The following is a 24,681-nucleotide window of genomic DNA, read 5'->3' as shown; positions in this document are numbered from 1 at the left end:
TTTTTTTTTGTTATGTTATATTAATCACCATACAGTACATCATTAGTTTTTGATGTAGTGTTTCATGATTCAATGTTTGTGTATAACACCCAGTGCTCCATGCAGTACGTGCCCACCTTAATACCCATCACCGGGCTAACCCATGCCCCCACCCCCCTCCCCTCTAGAACCCTCAGTTTGTTTCCCAGAGTCCACAGTCTCTCATGGTTCATCTCTCCCTCCGATTTCCCCCCCTTCATTTTTCCCTTCCTTCTCCTAGTGTCCTCCATGCTGTTCCTCATGTTCCACAATTAAGTGAAACCAGATGATCATTGACTTTCTCTGCTTGACTTATTTCACTTAGCATTATCTCCTCCAGTGTTCTTGATACCATCATATCTCTGTTACTATTTTAGAGTCCAATTCTGCTCTGAGTGTCTTGTCTTTGAGTATCAGGCAATGGGATTTAGACAATCCGTAGGGATAAATACTTATTTTATAGATTTGTATTTCTCTGGTATATAAAGAAAAGAGAGGCCGAGACCACAGCTTTAAACAAAGATATCTCCACCTTTGTGGATGAACTGCCTTTCTTGGCACATACAGTGTGATGAATTTAGTTTCATTTTTGTATTTTGATATTTTAATGTTTTTATGCCTGAGCCAGAGCGAAATTGAAAGAAGCTAGGAATTCATTCATTCCTTAATTCAACATCTGTGACAAGTACAACTGATACAATTGGTAGACCACACTTAGTGTGTGCAGGTTGCTGTGGCCTACAGAGATGTAGACACTGTCTTCCTGAAGGCTCACAGCCTGTTGGGGAGACAGCAGTGAAATCGCCGGGGTGATGAGTAGGTTCTGGCCCCGCTAATTGAAAATGTGCTCACTTTTCTGTGTGCCTCGTGAGGTATCAGGGCTTTAAGCTACCTGGAGAGTGCCTTGTTCCCCTTTAGTCTGATTAGAGTGTCTGACGTAAAGTTGGTAGGCCAAAGAATGGGTGGGTGAGACTGATAGGCAGAGTGAGTTGTGAGTGGTCTGGTCTACCTGCATTGGTTGCTGGTATGGCTCCGGGGAAGAAAGGTCAGGGGGAAAAAGTGAAAGGCAAAGCAAAGTTAAGAAAGGACCAGATCATCGTGGGTCTCCATGACTTGCCTGGAGAGGTTAGACTTTAACCTAAGGGCACTTTGGGAGGCACTGGAGGATTTCAGGCATGGAAATGACCTGAATGGAATTGTGTTTTAATCATTTGTGGTGTAGAGAGGGCAGATTCGAGGCAGGTGTGGCTGGTGCAGAATTTTTCAACATCAACACCATTGACATTTTAAGCTGGATAATTTTTTGTTGGGGACTGTCCTGAGCATTGTAGGATGTTTAGCAGCATCCTTGGCTTTTACCCAGTAGATGCCCGTAGTACCCCACCTATCTTGATAACCAGAAATGTCTCCAGGTATTGTCATGTGTCCCCTAGGGAACAAAATTGCTCCCTGATTGAGAATCTCTGGGTTGGAGGCACAGAGACCACACAGGAACCGTTGCATAAGCCCAGGAAATAGAAAAAACAAGGGCTGAATGGGGCAGAGGGAGTGGGGCAGGGAAGAGGCAGTGCATCCAAGCTAGTAAAACGGTCGTATTGTTGAGATGGGGTCATTGCTTACCCAGTAGGTAAGCAGCCCATGGACTCCTGTCCAGGTTCTGTCCTTGTCTCTGAGACTGAAAAGAGTTCAGCCTCTTTAAAGATGAGACTGTTGAGGCACAGGAAGGCTTAAGTGACATGTCAGTATCACACGGGGAGTCAATGGCAAAAATGATTTCCTTTAGATACTGGAGCCGTTGAGAGAGTTCCATACTGTGCATTGCCTTGCTGAGCTTCACACATGAAGGGAGGACGCTTGGACCTCACTATTCCCCAACCCTGTATAGTGGCTCAGATTCTTATTTTGGAGAGTTATCAAATCACACATTTTGGAACTGGTCCATGAACAGGTCAAGGTTGGCAGCCTGAGTTAAAACGGTTGTCTGGTTAGGAATTTTTTTTTAAAAATCAGGTTGGGAGAAGAAAGACGGTCCTAACTCTGCTCCTTGGAGGCGCAGTCTCTGTGAGGTCCTGGGAAGATCCTGGGACCTTGTCTCACTCGGGTGCCATGGTGGCGGTATTTGTGCTGCCATCATGACTCTCTGGGGTTATAACCACTCATTTGTCTGACAAGCTCTTTTTGTTCTTCCTAGAGCTTCATGCTTCTCAAAGACAGCTGTGGAGAGCTGCCCAGATTAGCCCAGTGGCGCTCTGGGAGAATGTGTGACCCCATTCATTCATACGACAGGACAGCTGGAGGATTAGCTCTGAAGTTGGCAGCGTCTGGGTAAAGAAAAAACAAAATCAGCTCCTAGGCACCGCTAGGCAACAGGAAAGTTCTCAGTATTACCCTAGAGTTGCTCAGTTACGGGATCCATGTAGGTTAGTGCTATGGAAAACTTTCTCTGAGAATGGGCCAACCATTTGCAAAGTGTCATGTGGAGCTTATGAAAATTTTGGGAGAAGAAAAAAAATTGAAAGTGGGAATTGTTCTGGGTAAAAATGGTATTTTAAGGAGTCATTAATCTGAATAAAATCACATGCCATATGGAGGTAGGGTCTCCATAGTGTAGATAGCAATATGCTTGGTGGAGTGTATTTTTTGTTATAGAAAAATGCTGGACTATGGTAAAGAAAGTGACTAACATTAATCATGTATGACTTCGTAGCTGGCAATTAGTGACACCCAGTGAACATCATTCTTGTCTACCAGAGCGATGAGGCAGGCTGGCATAAACAAACAGGCAGGAAACCATGCTTTCTTCCCCTTGGTAGAAAAAACTAAGTAAGAGTTGAAAGTGTGTGACACCCTCCTGCTAGCAAAGTGAAAGCACAGTGGAGACACCCAGAATTTCCATAAAGGAGTGTCTTAGGGTGGCAATGTGGTTGGATTGAGGGTGGCTTGAAGCTGCACTTGCCTATGATTGGGAGCATATCTATGCCTGTGGAACAGATGGCAAATGAAAGAGATGATGGAATCAGAATAGGTGGAAATTAAGGAGAGTGGTAAAACTAGCTCTCCTATGCCACCATTTAGCTGTGTGTGTGTGTGTGTGTGTGTGTGTGTGTGTGTGTGTGTGTGTCTCCCTGTAAATGTTTGTGTGTGTTTGTGCATGTGTGTTTGAGTGAATGCGTGTATCACAGATGGGGCTCTGTGTGTGGAGGGGTGTGTTTAAAGGGTTGTTTACACTGTCTAGCCCTAACCGTAGATTGCTTAAGATGATGACATTGAAATTCTAGAAAGTCTGTATGTGAATCTGTGAGGAAGGCGTTTTGAACATACGAAAGGAGTATTGTCTTCATCACCAAGCATGCCATATCCTTGACCCCATCCCCTCCAACCCAACGCATAACAGATGACCTATGGGACCTACTGCATTTTCGCCTCTTAGGGTCTTTTATTTTTTTCTGAGTATAGGTGACACCCAATGTTACATAATTTCAGGTGATTTGACAAGTCTGTACATTACACTTTGCTCACCACAAGCGTAGCTATCATCTGTCACCGTACAACCCTCTTACGTGACCAATGACTTTATGTTGTGCCTTATATTCCCTGATTTATTCATTCCATAACTGGAAGCCCGTGTCTCCCACTCTCCTTCATCTGTTTTGCCCATCCCTCCCTCCAACCCTCTGGCAACCATCAGTTTGTTCTCCGTATTTATAGGTGTGATTCTGCTTTATGTTGGTTGGTTTATTCACTTATTTTTTTAGATTCCACATATGAATGAAATCATACGGTATTTGTTTTTCTAAGTCCGTCTTATTTCACTTCACATAACACCCTCTAGGTCCACCCGTGTTGTCACAAATCATACAATTTCATCCTTTCTTATGGCTGCATAGTATATGTATAGACCACATCTTCCTTACCCATTCATCCACTGGTGGACGCTTCGCTTGCTTCCATATCTTGCATATTGTAAATAATTCTGCCAGAAACATAGGGGTGCATATATTTTCTTGAATTAGTGTTTTTGTTTCTACTGGGTCAATACCCAGTAGTGAAGCTACTTAATCATATAGTATTTCTATTTTTAATTTTTGAAGAACTTCCACATTGTTTTGCATAGTGGCTGCGCCAATTTACATTCTCAACAGTTTACAAGGGTTTCTTTTTCTCTACATACTCAACAACACTTGTTATTTCTTGTCTTTTTTATTTTAGCCATTTTGACAGGTATGAGGTGCTATCTCATTGTGGTTTTGCTTTGCATTTTCCTGATGATTAGTGATGTTGAGTATCTTTTCATATGCCTGTTGGCCTTCTGTATGTCTTCTTTGGAAACATGTCTATTCAAGTCCTCTCCCCATTTTCTAATTGGATTGTTTGGGTTTTTTGGTGTTGAGTTATGTAAGTTCTTTATACATTCTAGATACTAACCTTTTGCCAGATATATCATTTGCAAATATCTTCTCCCATTCAGTAGATTGCCTTTTCTTTTTGTTGACAGTTTCCTTCACTGTGCAGAAGCTTTTTATTTTGATATAATTCCAATAGTTTATTTTTGCGCTTCTTTGTGTGTGTGTCCCTGCTTGTGTGTGTTTATTTTGCTTTTGCTTGCCTTAGGAGACATGTCTAGAAAAATGTTGTTATTGCCCATGTCAGAGAAATTAGTGCCTGTGCTCTCTTCAAGGATTTTTATGGTTTCAGGTCTCACATTTAGGTCTCTAATCTATTTTGAGTTTATTTTTGTGTATGGTGCAAGAAAACAGTCCAGTTTCATTCTTCTGCATGTCACTGTCCAGTTTTCCCAACACCATTTCTTGAAGAGACTCTCTTTTTCCCATTAAATATTCTTGCCTCCTTTGTTATAGATTGGTTGACCATATAATCGTGGATTTATTTCTGGGGTCTATTCTGTTCTGTTGATCTATGTGACTACTTTTTGTGCCCATACCATGCTGTTTTGATTACTGCAGCTTTATAGTATATCTTAAAATCTGGGATTGTGATAACTCCAGCTTTGTTCTTCTTTCTCAAGATTGCTTCAGCAATCTTTATTATTATTTATTATTATTCTAGTTCTGTGAAAGATGCTGTTGGTATTTTGATAAGGATTGCATTGCGTCTGTAGATTGCTTTGGGTAGTGTGGGACATTGTAACAATAGTAATTCTCGCAATCCATGAACATGGGATATCTTTCCATTTGCTTGTGTCATCTTCAGTTTCTTTCATTAGTGTTTTATAGTTTTCAGGGTACAGGTCTTTCACCTCTTTGGCTCGGTTTATTTCTAAGTATTTTATCCTTTTTGGTACAATTGTAAGTGTGATTGTTTTCTTAATTTCTCCTTCTGCTACTTTGTTATTAATACCCAATTAGTCCTGATTAATACCAATAACTGGGTATTAATTTTGTATCCTGCAACTTTCCTGAATTCATTGATTACTTTTAATAGATTTTTGGTGGAGTCTTTAGGGTTTTCTATATATAGTATCATGTCATCTGCAAATAGTGACAGTCTAACTTCGTCTTTACCAATATAGATGCATTTTTAAAAAGATTGTTTATTTTAGAGAGAGAGAGAACAGGGAGAAAGACAGAGGGACAGGGAGAGAGAGAGAATTTCAAGCAGACTCCCCGCTGGGCAGGAGCCTGACATGGGGCTTGAACCCAGGGCCCTGAGATCATGACCTGAGCTGAAATCAAGAGTGGGATGCTTAACTGATTGAGTCACCCAAGCGCCCCAATATGGATGCATTTTATTTCTTGTCTGATTGCTGTGGCTAGACTTCCAGTACTGTGTTGAATAAAAGTAGCAAGGGTGGACATCCTTGTCTTATTGCTGATCTTAGGGGAACAGTTCTCAGTTTTTCCCCACTAAGTAGCTGTGGGTTTGTAATTTATGGTCTTTATTATGTTGAGGTATGTTCCCTCTAAACCCACTTTGTTGAGAGTTTTTATCATGAATGGATGTTGAGTTTTGTCAAATGCTTTTTCTGGCATCTGTGAGGTGATCATATGATTTTTATCCTTCATTTTCTTAATGTGGTGTATCACATTGATTGATTGGCAGTTATTGAATTGTCCTTGCATCCCCAGAATAAATCCCACATGATCATGGTGAATGACCCTTTTAATGTAGTATTAAATGTGGTTTGCTAATATTATGTTGAGGATTTTTGTATCTATGTTCATCAGGGATATTGGCCTATAGTTTTCTTTTTTTTGTTTGTTTTATTTTTGGTTTTCGTATCAGGGTAATACTGGCCTCATTAAATATATTTGGAAGCTTTCCCTTCTATTTTTTTGAATAATTTCAGGAAAATAGGTATCAACTCTTCTTTCAGTGTTTTATAGAATTCACCTGTGAACCCCTCTGGTCCTGGACTTTTATCTTTTGGTAGTTTTTTTATTACCAATTAAATTTTGTTATCAGTGATCGGTCTGTTCGGATTTTCTATTTCTTTCTGATTGAGCTTTGGAAGACTGTTTATAGGAATTTATCCATTTTTTTCTAGATTGTCCAGTTTGTTGGCATATACTTTTTTGTACTATTCTCTTATAATTTTTTGAATTTCTATGGTGTCAGTTGTTACTTTTCTGTTGTTTCTAATTTTATTAATTTGGGTCCTTTCTCTTTTTCCCTCGATTGGTCTGGCTAAAGGTTTTATCAATTCTGTGTATCTTTTCAAAGAACCAGCTCTTGGTTTCGTTGACCTTTTCTATTGTTTTTTTAGTCTCTATTTTATTTGTTCATTCTCTGATCTTTATTATTTCTTTCTACTCACCCTGGGCTTGTTTACTCATTTTTTTTTCTAGTTGCTTTAGGTGTAAGGTTAGATTGTTTGAGGACTTTTTTGTTTCTTGAGGTGGTCCTGTATCACTGTATTTGCCTCTTCGAATTGCTTTCACTGCATTTCTAAAATTTGGACTAGACTATTGTGTTTTAATTTTCATTTATCTCTTTTTTAATTTCTTCTTTGATTGCTTTGTTGACCCACTGGTGGTTTACTATCATGTTATTTAGCTTCCACGTGTTTTGTGTTTTTTTCCAGTTTTTTTTTTCTTCTTATTGATTTCTAGTTTCATACCATTGTGGTCAGAAAAGATGTGTGGTATGATTTCAATATTCTTAAGTTTATTGAGACTTGTTTTGTGGCCCAACATGTGATCTCTTCTGGAGGATGTTTCATGTGCACTTGGAAAGAATGTGTGTTCTTTTGTTTTTGGATGGAACGTTCTGTACATATGTTATGTCCATTTGGTCTAATGTGTCATTCAAAGACACTGATTTTCTGCCTGGATGCTCTATCCATTGATGTAAGTGGGGTATTAAAAGACCCTTACTATTATTATATTACCATAAATTTCTCTCTCTGTCTGTTAACATTTGCTTTATATATTTAGATGCTCCAGTATTGAGCGCATAGGTATTTACAATTGTTTTATCCCCTTGTTGGGTTGATCCCTTTATCATTATGTAATGCCTTTGTCTCTCATACCGTCTTTGTTTTAAAGTCTCTTTTGTCTGGTGTAAGTATTGCTACCGCAGCTTTTTTTTTTCCACTTTTACTTGCATGGTAAATGTTTTTCCATCCCTTCACTTTTGGTCTGCATGTGTCATTAGATCCACGGTGAATCTCTTGTAGGCAACATATAGATAGATCTTTTTTTTTTTTTTCCATTCCACTCCATGTGCGAGTCTTTCAACGTCATACAAGGCAGAGCCAGTCATACACTAACACAGTTGCTCCAGTCACATCACTGGTGAAGTCTCTAACAGCCCAAGGCTGCTATGGTTATGCTGCTGCTGAATTCCTTTTTCCACTTCCCACTGAATGTAATCCCCTTCCTGATAATCTGGATGCGACAGTCCTCCTCCCTCTTTCTTTCCTTTGTGGAGTCCCATGGCTATGGCTCAGGCAAATGCACCCTCTGCTCATGGCTTTGGTGTCTTTCTTCCTTGCCATTTCCCCACCTTGTGCTAAGTAATTTCTTCCCTTGGCTTAGGGTAGGTTGGGATGTGCATTAGGAGTAAGGCACTGGTCTTTTTGAAATTTCTTTTATGTTGTATTCCACCAAACAGTAGGAGCTGTTCATAAATCCTATGGAACCACCTTTGCCCTTGTGGTTACTGCTACCTGGTGAGGGCAGACCAATTAGCACCAGCTCTAATTGCACTTGTCCCTGCCACAGGGTTTGTGCTTACTATTTGTCTTTTTATTTTCTTATTATAAAGCTGATTATGACCTAGAAAATTTAGAAAATACTAAAACAGAAAAAAATGACCGCCCAGATTGTCCCACTTCTTAGAGGCAATCAATGTAAATGTGTTAGCAGTTTCCTTCCCTATGCATTGTAATGCCATGCAGTCATCTCTTGTGTACAGTTTTTGAAATTCCTGCTTTGTTTGTTTAATGTTGAAAACTTCAGTGCATGAAGATATACCATAAATTGAACTACAGGTCAGACAATGAATTGGGAACACATTTAACACAAATGCAGATAAATGGATTAATATTCTGAATAAGAAGGCCCTTCTAAAAAGGCTCTTGCAAGCATCCTTTTAGCTTTGTGCAAGTTTGGGTTTCTCCTGAATTTTCTCATTTAATGGCACCCCTAGTTTCCCACTGCTGATAGATACACAGCGGTCATGCCTGCTTCTGTAGGAGCTAGGAGCCTCCACAGAGCAGAGGAAAGCATCTGGGTTTATTTATAACTGCAGTATTAGATTGGCAAAGTCAAAATTCAGCATTTGTTATCACATCTATTGGATTCTGGAATAAAGAACCACAGTTTGGGGCAGCAACTTCTCCAGGGTAGGAGATGTCAAGAACAACTCAGGGGCCAAGATAAAGGCCTGAGCAAGCTCTGCCGGTTCACATTTGTGAGCTCTTCAAAAGTTTTCCAACTTCCCTTTTTGTGCTTTTCTTTGGGGTTGGTTTCATCTTTGGAACTTTGGTTTCTGGTATTTACTGGCTGCTCAAGTACTCCTAAGAAGTTTGTTCACTTGAAGGGGATCTTTGAAATTTTAAGCACTTACCTTGCTGTAAGGAAGCTAAATGCCTTGGTCCCGGTGCCATTTAAGTGCATTTTATCTTGCAAGGATTTTATATTTTACATCATGAGACACCAACAGTGTGCATCATTTCGGTTCTGTAGTTGGCTAATTCCCATGAACTGTTCATTTTATGAATAACCATAGTTCTCAGTGTAAACATAGCATTGCTTCGGGTAGCTGCTCTGTGTGTGCATTGAGACCTTGGACAAGTGGGGAAATACACACTCTGGTCTTGGCACCTCCCACCGGGCAGATAGGTGACCATAGACAAGATGCTCCACCTTTTGGAGCCTCATTTTTCTTGGTATTAAGGTAAGAAGAGTGGACTTGAATACCTCTCAACTGCTTTCTGGCTCTAAACTTGATTCTTTTGCCTAGTATCCGCATCAAATTCCAAGACTATGGCTTGTGGTCTTTTACAATGAGAATGAGAACTCGGGTACAGGAATGTTCCTCACGGCTTTGTTGGGCTAGAGGGAATGTGGAGGATGGTCTAGCACAGGTACTGGCAAACTATGGCCTGTGGCTGGTCTAATGCCCATTATTTTTCCCCTGGCCCAAAAGCTAGTGGTTACATTTTAAATGACTATATAAATAATCTATGCAATATCCTTGATTTTACCTCTTGGCCGGCAAAGCGTCCTATTTGCTGTCTGGGCCTTTAGAGGAGAAGTTTGCCAGTCTCTGATCTAGTCCCCCCTACCCCCTTGGTATTCTACACGGGAGAAAGCCCAGAGAGGGGAGACAGTTTGCCCAAAGTCACTAGCTGGGTAAGTTCCCGGGGTGGGGTCAGGTCCTGGTTGTCAGATTCCTGGCCAGGCTATCTTAGATGCCATCAGACACACCTAGGATGGCTAAAACAGAACCAGTCACTGAAGAACTGCATTTATTTTCATAATTCATTTGATATAATTGAAAAAGAGAGGACTTTTGTAAGTGTAGGGAGTCTGTAATTCAGTGAGAAGAGCTGCCGCATGGTTGGGGCACGGCTTGAGCCTTCGGTTTTCCATCACAGTGCGCCAGAACCTGGCGACTCCTTGGAGCCCTGCAGCACACTGGAGGGCGTCACCTCTCCTTGGAACAGAGTGTGTGCCACACCAGGCAGAATTCCTTGTGGGGGAAAGCTCAGACTTTGAGCAGGAAGCGTGTTGCCTTCAGGGAATCACATTCTGATTTTATTTATTTATTTTTTTAAAGATTTTATTTACTTATTCATGAGAGAGCGAGCGAGAGAGAGAGGCAGAGGGAGAAGCAGGCTCCCAAGGAGCAGGGAGCCCCATGCGGGACTCGATCCCAGGACCCTGAGATCATGACCTGAGCCGAAGGCAGATGCTTAACCATCTAAGCCACCCAGGCACCCCACATTCTGATTTTAAAGTCGAGTTTATTAAATAAGGAATGGCTCACTTTGGGCCAAGTCCTAATTACTCATTTGCTCATTACCCTGTGTTAAGGATCTCTGTTTCATTAGTGAGAACCATTCAGCACAGAATTTCCCAAATCCCGGCTCCTGCTCACGTTGGAGCTTTGCTGCCGTTACTTAAGTAGTAGTAGTGAATTGCTTTAAAGGATTCAGCTGGGGTAGAAAAAAAATCTGTCAGTCAAGTGTCCTGTGACGTAATCCGGTCATGGGCTCTGAGGGTTGGGATGTGAGCCAGGGGAGAGCGTAAGTGTGAGTAGTGTGACAGCCGGAGAGTGGTCTGTGGTGGAGAAACATTGTGCTTGGCAATTAGACAAGTAAGCACTCCCATTCCGTCGCTAAGAAACCGTGGGAAGGGAAAAGTGAAAATGGTACTAAACCACTGTCATTCGGAAGCAGCGGCTACAGTTGTCTGAATTCTAGATGCATTCCAGAATCAGCACGGGGTTCTGTTTTCTAGTGTTTCTGCTCATGGGTTGGTCATGTTAAATAAATGCTCTTTGTGATACCCAGGCTTAGCTTGAGGCAGGATCTCACAGAATCTACTCCCCCCCGCCCACCGCTCTTCTGTGAAGACCCCGAATTAGGTGGAAAAAAGTGTTGGTCTAGACCCACTCTTGTAGCTAGACCTGTAATTGCAGATCCCTGGCAATGTGGGCAGTATGGGCAGGGTTCAGGAAAGAGGCTCTGGTGGTCTTATTTTTAAATCATTTTTAACGGTTTGAGTGTATTAAAATTTTTAGTGTCTGTAGGAATGGTATATGTTGCCACAGTTGAAGAGAAGAAGGCAATCGTATAAGGAAATTATAATATGTTCATGGAATAGTAAGAATAACATGTTCTAAGTTGATTTTATGATCTCAGAAGTTTCTGGATTCTATGATGTAAATGTGTAACAAAAAAACAAAAAAGGCTCTGATCCGTTGGCACAGGCTGGATGTTGGGGGTGTCCACTGGGGTGCATGTCCAGTGCCATCTACAGTGGGGTACAGCCTCTTGCTCAGTTTGGCTAATGGTGAGTTGGGGGTCCTGGAGCCATGGCTTCTAGAGTGGGGCGCATGTGGTCGGTGCACACCATGGCCTGCTGGGGTGGAGGAAGAAATGATTCAGACTTCTGTTGGCATTTTACTTTTATCATCTTAGGCAGTTTCCATTGTGTAACTTTTATAATGGACATAATACATGAACACAGCTGTGTATGTATCTAATTTATAAACATACATGCATTCATTACTAAGTATGCACCAGCATTTCCCCCCCACCCCTGTCCCCAAAATAGGTCCAGATACAACTGCTGTAGATCTTCCAGATGAGTCTACAAAGAAGAAAAGGCAGGGCATGTTTTTGAAACTGTGAAATCCCTGTTCATGCCAAAACCGCAGATTCCTAAAATAGATGTGAGATCTATGTGCTCTAGTTATGGTGGTGACACGCCCTTCTACATGCTTTTGGTCTTTCATGCTGGCAAACCAGGGTGAGTCACCCAAGCACGGGCTGGGCCTCTGCCAAGCTACGTGGCAGATGCGTGTCACTCGCACTAAAGTGCTCTGTGGTAGCCCCGCGTCCCTGGCTTACAAGGGGGCCAGACTCCACTTTCTGAGTGGACACAGGACACAGCCTTAGTGGGGGCTCTCTGGTGCTGGGGAGGGTATTGGATAAAGAGAGAGAGAGAGAGAGAGAGAGGGACTGTGTTCATTCATTCATTCATGTGTCCATTCATTCATTCATGTGTCCATTCATTCAATAAACATTTACTTCTTACCTGGTACCTGCTGGGCACTGATATCACTTGGATCTTATTTCCTCTTTTATAAAACAAGATGATTTCTGTGTTTCCTCACCACTCTGACTGTTCTTTCATAATTCTCCCCCCAAATTGCTGCTGTCCTTAAAAATATGCTTTTGGATCATCTGTCAGTACTTTGGGAAACAAAAAGTATACGCATCTTTTTAAATGTAGCTAATGAAACAGCAAGCATGGGGCACGATGATCTATAAAAGCAGGGTTACATTTTTCCCCCCTTTCTTTCTGTGACTTGCAAATTGCCAGCATAAATTTGAAAATTAATAGCAGCTAGTTTAAAAGGGAATATAAAATGAGTATTTCCCCACTTGAAAGGGCCCTCACATCCTTTCACGCCTCCTGTTGGAAGAGGAGTCCAATTTGGAAACTTTTTAACCCCCAAACCTCCACTTCAGCATAGGAAATGTGAAAATGGGCAGATGCTTTGGCTGAAAGGGAAATAAATAGGGATTTCAGGATGACCCACTTGATCATCTGAACATAGACTAGATTTTGCGATTAAAGGAAGGAAGGAGTATCCGTATTCAAAAATTAGAGCGTCCGTTGTGACCTAGCGTCTCTGCCATAGCCGCACAATTTTCCCCTAAATACAGGCTCAGCCTTGTCCTGACTCTAGAGCCAACAGTGCCCTGACCTGGCGGGGGGCTGCGGGGGTGGGGGGCACTGAGAAGCTGAAGCCCAGTGCTTTGGATCAGGCTCCGAGTCTTGCTCTGTTGCTCTGCCCTGTCTCCTTCTAGTCCTTGTGACAGCCTTGTTCCTTTTCCCGAGTCTCTGCCCTTGTGCTGTCCCGGGTACTCTATTCCCCTAGGACCTTAATGGCCCCTCTCCCTGGGGCTAGGCCCTACTCCCAACCCTGACCCTGATGGTGGGGGGCCTTGCCCTGTTCTTTGGATTAACAAACAGCCTGCGTGGATCTCCCTTCCTGTCTTCTGTTAGGGCCATGTTCCATTCCTTCCCAGACCAGACTCTCTCCTAGCACTTGCCCCATCCTGAATAGAGGAGTCTGGTTTTATTGTATTTTTAAGAAAGATTTCTCTATTTTAGAGGGAGTGTGTGGCGGGAGGAGCAGGGGAGAGAATCTTCAAGCCGACTCCCCGCTGAGTGTGGAGCCTGATGCAGGGCTCTATCCCATGACCCAGGAGATCGTGACCTGAGCTGAAACCAAGAGTCAGATGCTTAACAGATGCTTAACTGACTGAGCCACCCAGGTGCCCCCAGGAACCTGATTTTAAAAGCCCATGTTCTGTGGTTACACTCCCCCCACTACTCAGTGGTCATAAGATACTAAATTGTCAAATCCATCCGCAAAATCCTATTCACTTTAATCATAGCCACCGCACCACCCCAGCTGCAGCCATTCTTCTGACTCCTGGATGAACAGTATCTCTGTTTCTACACCATTCCCTTTCCCCCGACCCATATTTCCCACACAGCAGGCAGGTGATGTTTTATAAATGGAACTCAGATCTAGTTATGATAAAATCTAAGCTCCTTGCTCTGGTCTACACCTTGCCCCCTGCCTACCCTTAGACCATTTCCTGCTCTCCTCTTGAATCTGTGTTCCTATCATACTGGTCTTCCTGTTCTCTCAAATATTCTGAGCTCATTGCTTCCTCAGGACCTTTGCACAGCTTTTCATCTACCTAGAAGAGCTTTTCCTCTGGCCTTCATAAGGCTGGCTGTTTCTTTTAAGTCTTAGCTCAGATTTCAGCTCCTTGGAAAGTCTTCCCTAACTACCCAATTCTGTTAGTTTTCCCAGCCTACCCATTTGTTCTCTTTCATGCCATCACCCTGTTTGATTTTTGTCAGAGTGGTTAGCAGTATTGAACGCTTGTTAATTATTTCTCCTGTTTGTTGACTGTCTCCCTTGACTAAAATGTCTTTTCCATGAGAGTAGACTTTGCCTGCCTCATCCTCTATATTATCACCAGCACTTAGATATGTTCTGACACATAGTAGGAGTAAATTAATCCTTGTCAAATTAGCGAATGAATGAATGAATGAATGATTTCTAACTGCAGCCAGGACAGCCTTTCTTTATATAAGAGAAAGCATGTAAAGAGAATATTCTCCTGGGATTAGGCTTTACTGGAAGCCAAGCATGTTCTGTTTTTAATCTGAAATCAAAAGCCATACCATAGTCATGGCAGAAAATTTGGAAAACACAGAAACCACAAATAAAAGTCTAAAAGTATCTGCCATCTTTTATGTTCAAACTGTGGTTTAATGTGTATAATCCACCTATATATTTTTAAAAAACATAGAATTACACCAGAGATGATATTTTGTAATCTGTTTTTTCATTAATATCACAGGAGGGTTCCCTATGATATTAAATATTCTTCCACAATTTTAATTTTAATGGACATACATCATTCAATCACAAATATACAAAAATATCTCTTACTCCCCCTCCTCCCACCAAATTATATATGAGTGTATCTTATCGTAGCCTTATAAAACCAAGTATAACAATTTAAAAAAATCTTTGATAATGTGGACGGTAAAACTTAAGAGTGGCTGGACATTTTTCTTGCATTTATTGACCAATCGTGTTTCCCTTTTTGAGGATGTGACTAGAATGCGTATAAAAGAGGCTCTTGGCTCAAGGTGAGTTGGGCAGAGGGGTTGGGTCCTGCTACCTGCAGCTTCTTGATTACACAGCAGCTACACAGGGAGCTCATGGGTCCAGAAGAGCCTGTTTGTTGTTGTTGTTGTTGTGTTTTTTCCTCCCCACAGGGAGATACAGATGCCTTGTTCCTGAATACCATCTGCAAAAGCTGTTGGGGAAAAATGTAGAAAAAAAATTAGAGTTCCATTTATTAATGCAGCTGAGTTTAATTTCCTTTACTCCGAGAAAAATGTCTTATCTGTAATGGTGACTTGTGCCTGGAGGGAGTGAAATAATAAAGTAGAAGTGGTAAGAAAACAAATTCATTCTGTCCAGAGACAAAGGCACTAGATTCTTGGTAGAAAGTACTAAACACAGACCAAGGGAGGCTGTTCTGTTTGGAGCCTGTAAGGGCAGTGTTGTCACCCATGTCTTCCAGGGAAATCTCTGGGGGGCTAAACTGGCATCTGACAAAGTGTACTCTCCACGATTGCCTTGCTGGATCTAAGTCAACATCAGGGAACCTTAAGCCTGGGGTTCAGCCAGGAAGGAGGGAAAACACTGTTTCTATGAGAGGAAGAATCTGAATTCTAGGTAGCCTTGGTCAGCAAAATGGTTTGACCTCTGCAAGGGGGATCTTCATGTCTGCTTCTGAAGAATGTGGTGAAGTTGTAAAATTTCTGGTCCCTGCCCAACCTCTGTGGGAGATTTCTGCTTGTTTCATCTACGGACAAGCTATGGAAAGTTCCCCCTTTGAATTACCAACTCCCCTAGAGTGGGGGACCTATAGGTATTTAGGCCCTGTCTTTATTCACAGGGTTTTTATGTTTGTTTGGTTGTTGTTTTTAACTCTAATCTATATATATATTTATTTTTTTTTTAGGGAGAGAGAGCACGCAAGTTGGGGGGGGGGGAGCCAAGAGAGGGAGAGAGAATCTCAGTCTCAGGAATCTCAAGAATGTCCGTTCAGCACGGAGCTTGGAGTGGAGCCCGATCCCAAGACCCCAAGATCATGACCTGAGCTGAAATTAAGAATTGGATGCCTAACTGACTGACCTACCCAGGTGCCCCTATTCGCGGGGTTCTAAGAGTGCCTTGGGCCAGTGAATAAGGGTGGTAGATGTCTCTTATAGTAGATAAATCTGACGGGATGGAGAGTTACGTTGCTGCACAATCTGTCGTTGGCTTGCTGGGTAATGACTCCCAAGAGGCTCCTTGGTTCTGTCAGCAGTTGTACTGATTGGTCCCTTATACCACCCTCTCCTCTACTTGTGGCCCCTCCGATTCTCCTTTACTCAAGCGTATGGAGTCTTTTGTCCAGTCTGCAGGTGGGGAAGGTCTTTCTGTCTTGGATTTATGGTTTGTGAAATTAATGGTCAAGTATTTGTGGTCATTGTCTTATTGATGGATGGGTGAGGTGTGCTCTCTGGGCTGAGGATCAAGAAAAGGCCTCCAGGAATTCTGGGTGGAAGGAGAAACCCATCAATTAACATTTCAGCATATTATCTTACCCTGATTAGAGACAGTAAAGCTTGCTCTTCACTAGTGTTTGGAGAGAGACAAGGCAGTGATGTGGAGAGACCACTGAATTTGGAATGAGACAGAGATTCTAGGTGCAGGGTTTACTGACCAGAGTGATCTTGACCTCCTCTCTTTCTCTTGTGTTAGCCTCCCTATGGAGCGCTCGGCCCCACGCTGCCATCCTTGAACGGTCAGCGGCTCATTAGCCACCTGTGCCTGGAGGCCACACAACAGCTCACACCCAAGAAATCAAACTAAAGGGATTTACAACTATGCTCATGTTCTCTTCCTTCCCCAAGTCCCAGTCTCAAAACTGTTCCTGCTCTGACTTGGTTAGTGACATTACCATCTACACAGTTGCCCGGCCAGAGACTGGAAGCCAGCCTTACCTTGTAACCCCTCTCCATACCCCCACCCACTCAGTTACCAGAGTCGCTCCACTGCAGAAGGAGCTCCAGTGTTTGCCCCCAGCTCTTCAGCTCCCTGCTGCAGCTTCATTTCAGGACCCTGTTTTTCTTGCTCAGAACGTAGCAGTATCTTTTGTATTGATAAACAAAGGAAGTGAGAGCAGAGCAGTATCTGATGGCTTCTTCCCTGATCAGTCTTGGTTTCTCTGCCTTTATTTAGAAATCATCAGCGGCAGCCCCAACAGACAGAGGGCTCTGCGTCCCTGCCTCTTTCCCTCTCCCTCGTGCACGGCTTGCATAAGCTGCCTATTTAGAGATGCCATGCTTCTCAGTGTATGAGACGGCCAGGAAAACAGATGGATGAGCCCTTATGCTCGAATGCTCTGCAGCCACGGAGTTCCTGCGAAGAGTATTCTCTTTCCCCACAGTGGTGCTGGGGAGAGCCCAGCTGCGCTGTTTGGATTCTATTCTGTTTGCAACTATAATTCTCCAGAGGGTTTTTATTTGGCTTTTCTCCCGCCCCTATATGGTGATGCCTGGCCCCACCAAGCAGTGTTCTCATTTTACAGGCAGGAAACACTCAGCAAACGCCTCATCTGATGAGGGGAATAAGAAGTGTATGAGTATCCAATATGCCAAAGCGTCTTATACATGTTTAGAGTTTTTTTCATGTCTGTTATCATAGTTTGAGACTCATGACTATTTCTTCCAAATGGATAGGACAGACACTGTTGCCTCGCTTTACAAATGAGGAAATTGAATTCTACAGATGATTGACTATCTAGCCAAATGGCCCTGTTCCAGTGTTGGGAAGTGCCTCCATTTCTCCTCACTGTACACCCAAGAATATACTCGTCCTATCACAAATATACTATTAAAATATTTTATATCATTATTATATTGTTATATCAATAAAAATATCAGAAAAGTCCTCTATGGTATGTGACAGTCCCAAGGACTCTTAATTATGGATATTTAAAGTCTAAATTTATTACAAAGTACATTAAATGTATGTTTTAAATTATCTTTTTAATTGGAGTTAGCAGCTAAAATTTTAGTGAATCTCCACAACTATTTTAACTAATGGCCAAATCTACTACACCGGTGCAATCTGTTATCAAAAGAGAAAAAGTACGCGATATCGATGATGCTAGAGGAGACTAGTTAGCATTTATTAAGTGCCTACTACATTACCAGGCACCAGTTACGTAAGTGCCAATATCATTACTGTTTTACAAGACTGAAAACAAATGTATTTCAATAAGCTTGTGTAACTTTCCCGCAGTTACAGGATGGTCAGGTAAACTCTTAACAACCAGCAATAGTGCATCCCTGCTGTTCGGGGAGAAATAACCAGAAATGCTAGAGACAGATACTGAACAGAAGGAAGAGAATCCAGACTGTTTAAAATCCTCACGGTCTTCCCCTTGGAAGAGAAAGGAATGAGCACCCACGGGGAAGAAAGATCACTAATACTTCCTGAATAATTCTGGGTCGGGCACTGATCGCAGCTTGCCACATGGATTCACTTCATTAATCCTCACAACACTGGGAGGTCCTGCCTGTGCTCATTTTACAGGCATGGAAACTGAGGCACAGAGATAAGAAACAGTCCAGTCAGGATTAGAACCCAGAGCCTGTGCTTTAAGCCTTGCTTTCTACAACTGCTTAGAAAATTCTAGTTCATCAGCCAGGAACCAGCACTACACTAGGCAGCTGCTATGCACGAGCTCATGGTCCTGACAACCACGAGAGTATGTCTCCGTTTCATGCTTGCACCCAGGCTCCCAGTCACCCTTAAGGCAGAGGCCAGCGTGTTGCCTTGCGCCAAATCTGTGCCAGGAAGTTTGTCACAGAAGTGGACACGGAATTCAGGCCCGTGAACGGCCCTTATCGTTGAACCTTTCTCCCTCCACTTTGGCTTCTGCTTGATTTTTCAGTGTTTCTGGCATCTCATTATGGAAAATCGGTTCCCCTCTTCACACACCCTCAGCTTTCTTTAGCCTCTTGTCACTGCCCAGACGTGCACTCCCAAGTCTTCAAACAGATGACTCTAACCAGGGAAGGGTATTCAAGGGCATCCAAATGTTGGGCTGTTGATACCGTTCTTCTGAGCACAGCGCCTTGACCACGAACGATCCTCCCTGTGCAGTACCTAGCAGAATCTTCAAGCTGGCTGTGCATACCTGCCCCCCCCCCTTTGCTGCTCCCTCTTGAAATGCAGCTGTGCCTTTGGCTAGAGTCGGGCCAGGGCTGAGAGAAATGCTGGGACAATATGGAATGCTGGTCCTGCTAGGTTCTCTCTGTCTAAATAAAAGCAGAAATGCTCCAGCAGAAAGAGGGTTAAAGAATCCACTTAGGATCTCTGAAAAGTAGCATCAAGAGTGAGAACAAATACAAGAGAGGGAAAAATTAAAAATGTCTGAAATGCAAAATATTATGACTAGTTGTAGTTAATGAAAGGAAGAGACATTTTAAAACTATGGTGAGATTTGAAGTTTGAGAATTAATGGAGAGGTAACTCTTGGTGGAAAAGAACAGAAGTAAAGTATGGTGGTGGTTTTGTTTCAGGTTTCTTCCTTGCTTTCTAGGTGGGGGGGGGGCGGGGCGCAGGGAAGGTTTGTTTAGAGTGTACCATCGGATCAGGTCACATGTTGTATTAACAGAATGAATGATAGGCACACGGATTTATTTGTATTCCCTCCAAATAGGCAAAGGGAGATTTTCTTGTTATTTGAGCCTGGCCCACTGCCATGCAAATGAACCCACATGAAATTTTGAAACCCTTCATCTGTGTTACTGCAAAGAATTGATTTATTGAGAACAGGGATTTTCTGATTTGTTCTTCAGTATCCTAAAGATTTTCAGCAATTCTTTAAGATCCACTGTTGGCCCCCTAGTGAGTAAAGGCCTAGTAGGTTCTATCCCAGGGCCTCACTTCTGTGTAGCTTATTTTATATGTGGGGATTCTGCTCTTAATTACATATATATCACAAGGGGAGCTGCAAAAGGTTGAAAGATTCACAAGGGTGAATTTTTAGGGGGTGTTTTCCTTTCATGTCCAGGTTTGGAAATTGACTAATCACTACCCCCCCCATAGAAATTGACTAACCCCCTACTGTGCCTGGACCTGGTACCCTGGGGAGGAGGCTGCCAGAGGCCCCCCGGGGACCTCTGGAGGTGACCTCAGCTCACAGTGCACAGCTGGTTGCCACCTTTCTCTCCTTTCAAGATTTATACTCAGGCCTAAAAGGTATCATTTTACATGGTTGAGGTCATATTGCTTACATAAACTGCTTTTTTCACTTAATGATCTTTTGCAAGCTTCCCCCTTCCTCACATCATTAAATTCCTAAACATAAATTTTAATGGATGTAGCCATATCCTATCACTTGTATTTAATCATTTTCCCATGTGAAATTTAGATTTTTTTTGTGTGTGGCGATAGTAAATGATACTCTGATGAACCTTTTTGTCCAAAACCTTTTGTCGAATGTTTCTAATTATTTCTTCAGTAGAAGTGGCATTCCTGAGTCAAAGAATATCCCACCTATAAAACTCAATATATTTTGCTAAACTTCTTTCCAGAAATGCTCCATCAATTTATAGTCCCACAGTGAAATATAACAATGCAGAATTTCAGTCGACTGCTTTGTTTTGTCAGGAAAGAAAAAAAAACTGGAATATTTTTATTAGAAAATTATCTTTTAGCCACAGTCACTACTTGAAGTAGAAAAATGCATGTCCACATGATGAAATTGTCCGCATGTGAGAAAAAAAATTTTTTTTTCTGAAAATGAGAGAAAAATGTACCCGCAAAGAAATATAGCAGAAAGAGTATGTGGGGCACAGTTAATATTATCAGTTGAGATTTGTTCAAATATAGCATGTACTTGAAAATCAGTTACCCCTTGAGCACGTTCACTAGGGTGCAAGCACATTTTATACCGCAGATGTACAAGTGCAGGACTTTTGAAGTGCTGAGAGTTACAATGTAACGTTTGGATGCTGCATTTAAAACCCATTTGGTGAAAGGTGGGGCGACTAATAGCTCTCAGGCCCAAGAGCAGTTTGGAATAAACTGATCTTAATTTGAGCCCAGGTTCAAATCAGGGCTTTGTCACTTCCTGTGAATATGGTCAGATCAGTTACTCTCTCAGGCCTTGTTTCCTTCTCTATAAAATGAAAAAAATATTAGCGTTGTTGGTAGGATGCAGAAAATACTGGGAGGAGCTCAGCACTCCATCCATAGCCCTGCAGTCCTTCTGGTAAGGCAGCCCTGCGTGGACAGAGCACTTGAAACATGGCTGGTCTGAATTGAGGTGTGCTCTGAGTGTGCAAATGCACACCAGTTTCAAAGATTTAGTACTAGAAAAGAACCAAAACTATTAATTTCTGTATTATTATGTAGCGAAATGATCCTATTTTGGACGCCTTGGCTTCAGATAAAACACATTATTATAATTAATTTTAATATATTTTTACTGTTTGAATGTGTCTCTTTCCTTTTTAAATGTGGCTTGCATTATCTTTTTATTGGGCAGCGCTGCTTTCGAACAAAAGAAAGTCTAAAAAACATTTTTTTGAAACCGAAATCCAGGCACTTGTGTTTCTCCCTTGTGGAGTTGCCTCCTTGTTGTTTTATCCCCTGGGGGCATCTGGATCTAAGACAGTGTAAGGCATGGGGGGCGGGGTGTCTCTCATCCAGTGGTTTAGAACAGGCTGGGGGAGGGATGATGCATAATATTTCACTGTTTGTTAGGGGAGTGAGTGAAGAGTTTAAAAATAGCACCCCCTCCCTCCTCTGACCCCATGCTGATCCCTCCTGAGTTATTTCTGTTGGCTGCATTAGGAACCTGACATTTGATTCATTGAGTGGGCCCTGCCTGGGTCCTTTAAAACCGAATGGAGAGCTAGTGAAAGGTCAAAGCCACTATGGTTGGTGGTAGCTGCCCCGGGCCCTGACAGGCAGTGGAGAACGGAGGGAATCCGGAGAACAACTATGGCAAAATGCTTGGTCAAGATCCAGACTCGGAGGGGCCTCCGCTTGCAAATGGTGAACCACTGTAGTAGCAACGTGTTTGTCCGTCTGCTGAGACACAGCTCCAAGATCACAGCTAGAAATGCCGGTACGTGCCCTGCCCTGGGCTGTCATTCTGTGCCTGGGGAAGGGTGTGGGCTTCCAGCTTCCTGCTCACGGCTAGCAGCTGGGAGAGAAGCCAAGGGTGAACCTGGTGTTAGAGGTTTGTGATAAGGATGGCAGAGAGGGAGGGAGGGAAAAAAGCAGACAAACTGGAAGCAGACTGAGCAAGCGAGAGCAAAGGGAAAATGGCTGGGCCTGCAACGGGGCTCCTGACTTTCTTATTACATGAAAATGGTATGAAGTCATAAAGGCTAACAAATTACACTCCAGTTGGCAGCCTCAGAGAGGAGGCCGTGATGGTGTGTCCCATCCAGATTGCTCAGGAACGATGGAAGATTACGGGGAAGGCGGACTGGATGATCCAACGTGCTCCCCACTCCTTTCATTGTTTAAAGGATAAAATTTTCAAATGTGCTTTCCTGGATGAGGCGTAACTCCCCTTTATTTTCAAAGCAGAGCATTACTGATCAGCAACTCTTTTGTAATCTGCATATTAATCCTTGGCCTTTTACAGATACTCACTTTTTCTCCTAATTTATTCTTGGCTTTCAACTTATTTTAATGTTGACTTTAAGGCACGGGCACTGTTCATATGCACAGAGGACTTCTACTAGTGCAGACTATTTCAGTGTTCTATGGTCTAAGTGTTGTGGTTTTTTTTAATGTCAGTTTTCCTCATTTCGAGCTTATACAAGTGTTTTCTTCTTCATGATTAATGCAGAAGCTTGACCTCTGTGAAATTGCTAATACTCAACTGCTTTTGACCTACAAAAATGGTGATGTCATGCAGTTTGATTGAAAATTTGTTTTTATTCAACCTGTTAGCTTCCTCAGAATTGTCACCTGTGTGTGCGGTGGAGTAGGGATAGAGCCTTTCCCCCACCAAAGTTGGTTAGCAATTCTTCTCAAAGTTATTCGTAACTTTCATTTTTTGCAAAGCTATGTTTTCTAATTCGGTATTTTAGTATTCCTGTTCCATTACTAATTTTATAATATAGTTTTGATATCAGGTCAAGTTCCTTCTCACTGATATCTTTTTTTTTTAAATTTTTTATTGTTATGTTAATCACCATATATTACATCATTAGTTTTTGGTGCAGTGTTCCATGATTCATTGTTTGTTCATAACACCCAGTGCTCCATGCAGAACGTGCCCTCCTCAATACCCATCACCAGGATAACCCATCCCCCTCCCCCCCTCCCCTCTAGAACCCTCAGTTTGTTTTTCAGAGTCCATCATCTCTCATGGTTCGTCTCCCCCTCTGACATACTCCCCTTTTCTTCCTCTCCTGTTATCTTCTTCTTTTTCTTTTTTCTTAAAATATGTTGCGTTATTTGATTCAGAAGTACAGATCTGTGATTCAACAGTCTTGCAAAATTCACAGCGCTCACCGTAGCACATACCCTCCCCAATGTCTATCACCCAGCCACCCTATCCCTCCCACCCCCAACCACTCCAGTAACACTCAGTTTGTTTCCTGAGATTAAGAATTCCTCATATCAGTGAGGTCATGTGATACATGTCTTTCTCTGATTGACTTATTTCACTCAGCATAACACCCTCCAGTTCCATCCACGTCGTTGCAAATGGCAAGATCTCATTCCTTTGGATGGCTGCATAATATTCCATTGTGTATATATACCACCTCTTCTTTATCCATTCATCTGTCGATGGGCATCTTGGCTCTTTCCACAGTTTGGCTATTGTGGACATTGCTGCTATAAACATTGGGGTACACGTACCCCTTCGGGTCCCTACATTTGTATCTTTGGGGTAAATACCCAGTAGTGCAATTGCTGGATCGAACGGTAGCTCTAATTTCAACTGTTTGAGGAACCTCCATACTGTTTTCCAGAGTGGTTGCACCAGCTTGCATTCCCACCAACAGTGTAGAAGGGTTCCCCTTTCTCCACATCCCCGCCAACACCTGTTGTTCCCGGACTTGTTAATTTTAGCCATTCTGACGGGTGTGAGGTGGTATCTCATTGAGGTTTTGATTTGGATTTCCCTGATGCCGAGCGATGTTGAGCACTTTTTCATGTGCCTGTTGGCCATTTGGATGTCTTCTTTGGAGAAATGTCTGTTCATGTCTTCTGCCCATTTCTTGATTGGATTATTTGTTCTTTGGGTGTTGAGTTTGATAAGTTCTTTATAGATTTTGGATACTAGCCCTTTATCTGATATGTCATTTGCAAATATTTTCTCCCATTCTGTCGGTTGTCTTTTGGTTTTGTGGACTGTTTCTTTTGCTGTGCAAAAGCTTTTTATCTTGATGAAATCCCAATAGTTCATTTTTGCCCGGGCTTCCCGTGCCTTTGGCGATGTTTCTAGGAAGAAGTTGCTGCGGCTGAGGTCGAAGAGGTTGCTACCTGTGTTCTCCTTTAGGATTTTGATGGACTCCTGTCTCACGTTTAGGTCTTTCAACCATTTGGAGTCTATTTTTGTGTGTGGTGTAAGGAAATGGTCCAGTTTCATTCTTCTGCATGTGGCTGTCCAATTTTCCCAACACCATTTGTTGAAGAGACTGTCTTTTTGCCATTGGACATTCTTTCCTGCTTTGTCAAAAATAAGTTGACCATAGAGTTGAGGGTCCATTTCTGGGCTCTCGATTCTGTTCCATTGATCTATGTGTCTGTTTTTGTGCCAGTACCAAACTGTCTTGATGATGACAGCTTTGTAATAGAGCTGGAAGTCCGGAATTGTGATGC

General features: G+C 42.4%; 1 protein-coding gene and 1 long non-coding RNA gene across 5 annotated transcripts in view; one reads left to right on the top strand and one right to left on the bottom strand.

Annotated features, from left to right (window-relative positions):
• The window catches only part of FRMD3 (FERM domain containing 3), a 319,301-nt gene that overhangs the window by 252,002 nt on the left and 42,618 nt on the right, over positions 1-24,681 (top strand). The gene's annotated exons all lie outside the window — the stretch shown is intronic.
• The window catches only part of LOC112808573 (uncharacterized), a 118,944-nt gene continuing 109,001 nt past the window's right edge, over positions 14,739-24,681 (bottom strand). The window contains exon 4 of the long non-coding RNA XR_003204387.2: positions 14,739-15,070. This is a non-coding gene — a long non-coding RNA (uncharacterized lncRNA). The remainder of the gene's footprint in view (positions 15,071-24,681) is intronic.

Source organism: Callorhinus ursinus, unplaced genomic scaffold (assembly GCF_003265705.2).
Source record: "Callorhinus ursinus isolate GAN/ISIS: 27379988/994484 unplaced genomic scaffold, GSC_fseal_2.0 scaffold39, whole genome shotgun sequence".
NCBI classification, from domain to species: Eukaryota; Metazoa; Chordata; class Mammalia; order Carnivora; family Otariidae; genus Callorhinus; species Callorhinus ursinus.
This window is presented reverse-complemented; position numbering and strand designations above follow the sequence as displayed.